Below are 6279 nucleotides of genomic sequence, written 5' to 3'. Positions count from 1 at the left end.
GAAGGAAGGAAGGAAGGAAGGAAGGAAGGAAGGAAGGAAGGAAGGAAGGAAGAAAAGGGTATCCAAGTTGAAAATGAAGAAATAAAACTATATTTACAGATAAAATGAAAGGTGTTGTGGTGTGGAGCTGTGGGTTAATGGGCTAGACTACAAGGTCAGTTTGAATGGAAAGTCGGCAGTTCAAGCTCACCAGCTACTCCTAGGAAACTCTATACAGGGTCGCTATGAGTTGGAACCAACTCAATGGCACTTAACAGCATCAGCTTACATCAGAAATTTTCAAAGATCACACAAGAAAGTTTCTAGGATTTTTAGAAGACTCTTAATAGAAGAATTCGTCAAAATTGTAGGGCTCAAGGTCCACAGGCAAAAATGAGAGGTTTCTATATGCCAACAAAGAGAAACCTGAAAAGGAAATCCAAAAAAACAATACCATTTACAATACCATCTAAAATAAATTTAGGAATAAAACTTAAGTTGGGCCCCAAAGCTCTTATACAATGAAAGCTGTAAGACACTAACTACTACTACAAGAGATAAAACGAGATCTGCATGAGCAGAAAGGCTCCGTAATTGCAAGACTTCATATTTATAAAATGTCAATAGTACCCAAAGCAATCTGCAAATGATCAAAATCCCAACAGCATTCATTACTGAGATTCAAAAATTAATCATCACCTTATATGGAATGGAAAGATGCCTGAATAGCCAAAGCAATTTTGAAGAAGAACGAAGTGTGAGTTCTCACAATTCCCAATTTTAAAACATACTATACAGTTGAACTCGATGGCACTTAACAACAACATACAATTGAAGGAAGGAGCTCTGGTAAAGTAGTGGTTATGAATCAGTCTGCAAACCTCTAGGTCAGCAGTTCAAAACTACCAGCTGTTCCATGGGAGAAAAATGAGGCTTTCTGCTCCCGTAAAGATTCACAGCCTCAGAAACCCTCTACAGGGTCATTATGAGTTGGAACCGACTCCACAGCACATAACCAACCAACCATACAGTTAAATGAGTCCTGGTGTGGTGCTGTGGGCTAATGCGCTGGACTGCAAAGTTGGTTTGCACTGCAAGGTTGGCAGATCAAGCTCACCTGCTGCTCCTCAGAAACCCTATGCAGGGTTGCTATGGGTTGGAACCAACTCAACAGCACATAACAACAACAACAACAACAACATACAGTAAAAATTATTAAAGCTTTCTGGTACTGATTCAACGGTAGACAAATAAACCAATACAATAGAATTGGGAGTCCAGAAACAAATCCATTCATCTATGGATAGCTGATGTTGAACACGGGCTCTAAGGACATTCAATGGAGCAGAAAAGCATTATCTTAAAAAAATGATGCTGGTACAACTGTATATGCACAAGCAGAAAAATGAAATGGCACCTATACCTTATACTTTACAAAAAACGAATTCAAAATGGATCAAGTACCTAGATGTTAAATGTAAAACTATGAAGTTCCTAGAAGAAAACTTAGGGATTACACTATGGGACTTCATGTAGTTTTTGTTTGTTTGTTTTTTTGTTTGTTTTTAATGACAGATTCTCAAACACAACTACAAAGCATGTACAATAGAAGATAAATTAGATAAGTCCACTTTAAAATAATTAAATACTTCTCTTCATCAAAAGAGTAAAAAGACAACCTACTAATGGGGGGGAAATTTTGGGGGAATGACACATCTGATAAGGGCCTATTATCCAAAGTATATAAAACTTCTACAACTTAACATCAGAAAGACCCTTAACCCAATCAAAAAATGGGCAAAGGACATAAACGGTCACTTCACCAAAGATGATATGTGTTGTTGTTGTTGTTGTTAAGTCCTGTTGAGTCAGTTCCAACTCATAGTGACCTGTATAGGATTTCTGAGGAGTGGCTGGTGAGCTTGAACTGCCAAACTTGCTGTTCAAACTAACTTTGCAATCCAGTGCATTAATCCACAGCATCACACCAAGACTCTGCTGTACCCGCCCCCCCCCAAATTAAAGCAGAGACCCAAACAGATACTTGTACACCAATGTTCATTGCAACACTATTCAAAATAGCCAAAAAGTGGAAGCAACTTTAAATGTCTACCATAAGATAAATGAATAAACCAAATATGGTACATGCATACATTGGCATATTATTCAATCATAAAAAGAAATGCATTTTTAATATATGCTACAGCATGGGTAAATTTGAACATAATGTGCTAACTGTAATAATCCAGACAGAAAATATAAACACGGTATCTAGCATAGGTTTATTCATAGAAATAGAAAATAGATTAGAGGTTACGAAGGGGGAAAGGTGTAACATTAAGTTATTGCTTATTGAGTATAGAGTTTCTATATAGAGTGATCACTGTGAGGGTGATTCATGCCTATAAATTGGAAAGTTAAAAATGGTCATAATGGCAAATTGCATGGCACAAATATTATAGTAGGTTCACAAGACGACAAAACAACAACTGACATTTTAGCGAAAGTGAGACGTCTAGACTGGAAGAGACATTTGCTGCTGTGATTGTTGTTAGCTGTCCCTGACTTAGTAGCAATCCAATGCACACTTGGCAACTCCATGCACAACTGACCTGCATACTTCCTGGCCCTACACAATCCTGCATTATCCCCACAACTGGTGACATATGAGACCATAGTGGTCCATAGAGTTTGTACTAGCTACTTTTTCAAAATAGATCACCAGGGTTTTCTTCCTAGTCTGTCTTAGACTTGAAATTCCACTGAATTGTCTTCAGCATCCTAGCAACACACAAGGCTCTACTGACAAGACAGGCGGTGGCTATGCATGAGGTACCTTGGCCAGGAATCAAACCCAGCTCCCCCATATGGAAGATTACGATTCTACCACTGAGTCACTAAAGCTTCTCGGTGGTGGTGGTGATGTGCGCTGGAGGCTATTCAAACTCACAGTGACTCTGTATGGGGTTTCCAAGGCTGTAAATCTTGACCAGAGCCGAAAGTCTCATCTTTCTCCCACGGAGTGGCTGGTAGATTCAAACTATTAGCCTTGTTGTTCGCAGCCCAACTTATAATCCACTATGCTACCAGGGTTCCTTAAATTTCCCATAAGATGTAGGAAAGGAGTTTAAGCTAATGAAAGTCTTGAAGGGCAAGTTGACCTAACTGTATTCAGATAATAAGTATTGTTATTGTTGTTGTGAGGAGGCTTGGTGTGGCGCTGTCAGTTAATGCACTAGACTGCAAAATTGGTTTGAACCTCAAGGTTGATGGTTCAAGCTCATCAGCCACTCCTAGGAAAGCCTATATAGGGTTGGTATGGGTCAGAACTGACCTGACACCATTCAAAATATAATTGTTGTGGTGGTGAAGTGTTGTCGAGTCAGTCCCAACTTATAGGGATTCTGTATAGGGTTTCCAAGGAGCAGAAGGAGCAGCTGGTAGGTTTGAACCGCTGAGCTAGTAGTTCACAGTCCAGTGCTGATCCTACATCATCACACCAGGAGTAGAGCATGCAAAGAGTGACTACTGGGTACAGGCACTGAAGGGAAGCATAATTGTATAAAAGAAATCGTTGTTGTTGTTAAGTGCCGTTGAGTTGGTTCTGACCCATAGTAGCCATGTATAGGGTTTCCTAGGAGTGGCTGGTGAGCTTGAACTGCCAACTTTGCAGTTTAAAAGACTTTGCAGTCCTGCACATTAACCCACAGCACCACACCAGGAATAAAAATACCAAAATATAATAGTGATTTCCATTGGGTAATAGAACTATATTTATTTTCTCCTTTCTAGTTTTCCAGTTTTCCTAATATTCTTATAATGACAACATTGATTTTATAACTGATATTATTAAAAGAAAGTGTTCTGGTTGTTCCCAAACATAAATTTTTCCTAAAAATCCAAGCCCTTGACTAATTTAATCTCCACTGGAAAGAAGCTCTGTTAGTGTAGTTAGCGGTTACAAGTCGGGCTACTAACTTCAAGGTTAGTAATTCAAAACTACCAGCTGTTCTGCATGAAAAAGATAAGACTTTCTGCTCCTGTAAAGATTTACAGCCTCGGCAACCCTATTCAGGATAGCTATGAGTCAGAATCAACCCGACTGCCTTTAACAACAACAACAACACTCCACAAAAGCCTATACACAATAATGCTTTTGAATGCTCATTATTTACTGAACTGACAAACTTTTAGAGACCCCAAAATATCAGTGTTTTGGAGATAAAATTCCCTAATGAATAAGTATTGAAGATTGACTTATCTTTGCTATAATTCTGAGGGTGTTTAAATTGTGGCATACTTATGGTTAAAGGCTATAGTTGTTTAAAAGTTAATTGTTGTAGAATCAATAAAAGATAACTCTGTCTCCCCAAGAGAGACTGATTAACTTGGGGAAACGCAGGAAGAACAGATGAAAGGAGAAGCAGATATAGCTCTGCATGACTTTCTATATCAGCTTAGTAAATGCTTGAAAGGCAAGAATTTTGTACACTGATTAAAATATTGAGATGCATAATAAATTATTTTATTGATGTAAGAATCATTAAACTTTCATGGCATAAAGTCACTTTAATCAGCTTTGTTGTACTATTCAAATTCTTTCTCTTTCTCTTTTGGTTTATTACTTTAACCAAATTTTTTTATTAGAATCTACTCCTTGCAATGTCTGTCCATCCAAATGAAAAATATTTTCTCTTTTCCTGGGGAAATCCTTATTTACAATGGAGTAGACCTGCCACACTCTTTGTATCAAAACTCTCTTCTTTCAGTGTCTCAGGGATAGAAACTGCTGAGTAACTGTTGGCTCATGAGGCACATGGACAAAAGGTAGACAAGCTTCCAAATCCATGTATAGTTCTCAACATACATTTTTCTATGTTTGGAATATGATAAGAACTACTGTGGAAAGAATACACAGAGTCACTGTACTGAAAAGAAATTGTTGGTGTTCAACCATTTCAAGAAGTAGCAATCAAGAGCCAATGATACTGAAGGAAGAAGTCAAAGGTACATTGAAGGCATTGGCAAAGAACAAGGCTCTGGGAATTGATGGAATACAAATTGAAATCTTTCAACAAACTGAGGCAGCACTTGAGGCCCATGTATTCATCAATGCCAAAAAATTTGGAAACTAGCTAGTTGGCCAATTAATTGGAAGAGATCCATATTTGAGCCCATTCCAAAGAGAATGCACAAATCATCAGACAATAGTATTAATATCTTATGCAAGTAAAATTTGCTAAAGGTAATTCTAAAACAGCTGCAGCAGCACATTGACAGGGAACTGACAGAAAGTCAGGCCAGATTCAGATGGGGATGTGGAATGAAGGATATCATTACTGACATAAAATGAATCTTGGGTGAAAGCAGAAAATATCAGAAAGCTGTTTACCTGTGCTTTATTGACTAAACAAAGGCTTTCAGTTGAGTGGAACATGACAAGCTATGGACAATATTAAGAAGAATGGATATTCCAGAACACTTAATTGTGCTCATGAGGAACCTGTACATAGACCAAGAGGCAGTTGTTCAAACAGAACAAGGAGACACTGAATGGTTTAAAATCAGGAAAGGTGTGTGTCAGGGTTGTATTCTTTCACCATACTTATTCAATCTGTATGCTGAGCAAATAATCTGAGGAACTGGATTGCATGAAGGAAAACGTAGCATCAAGATCGGAGGAAGACTTATTAACACCCAGAAAAACGTAGCATCAAGATAGGAGGAAGACTTATTAACACCACATTACTTGCTGAAAGCAAAGAGGACTTAAAATGCTTACTGATGATGATCAAAGACTTACTAATGAGGTGCAAGTTCGGTATGGGTTGCACTTCAATTTAAAGGAGAAAAAAAAAAAAAAAAACCCTCAATAAATAACATCAAGATAAATGGAGAAAAGATTGAGGTTGTCAAAGGCTTGATTTTGCTTGGATCAACCATCAACACTCATGAAAGTAGCAGTTAAGAAATCAAACAGTGTATTTCATTAGGCAAATCTGCTGCACAATACCTCTTTAAAGGGTTGAAGAGCAAAGATGTCAGTTTGAGAACTAAGGTGCACCTTGCCCAAACCCAACATATATTGAGTTGCCTGATATGCATGTGAAAGTTGGACAGTGATAAGGAAGACCATAGAAGAATTTATCTATTTGAGTTGCGATGTTGGAAGACAATGTTAAAAGTGCCATCAACTTCCAGAAGAGAAAACAGATCTGTGTTGGAAGAAGTGCAGCCAGAATGCTCCTTAAGAGCCTGTATGGCCAGACTTCGTCTCTCATACTTCCAACATATTATCAG

The sequence above is a fragment of the Chrysochloris asiatica genome, unplaced genomic scaffold, assembly GCF_000296735.1.
Source record: "Chrysochloris asiatica unplaced genomic scaffold, ChrAsi1.0 scaffold00144, whole genome shotgun sequence".
NCBI lineage: Eukaryota > Metazoa > Chordata > Mammalia > Afrosoricida > Chrysochloridae > Chrysochloris > Chrysochloris asiatica.
This window is presented reverse-complemented; position numbering follows the sequence as displayed.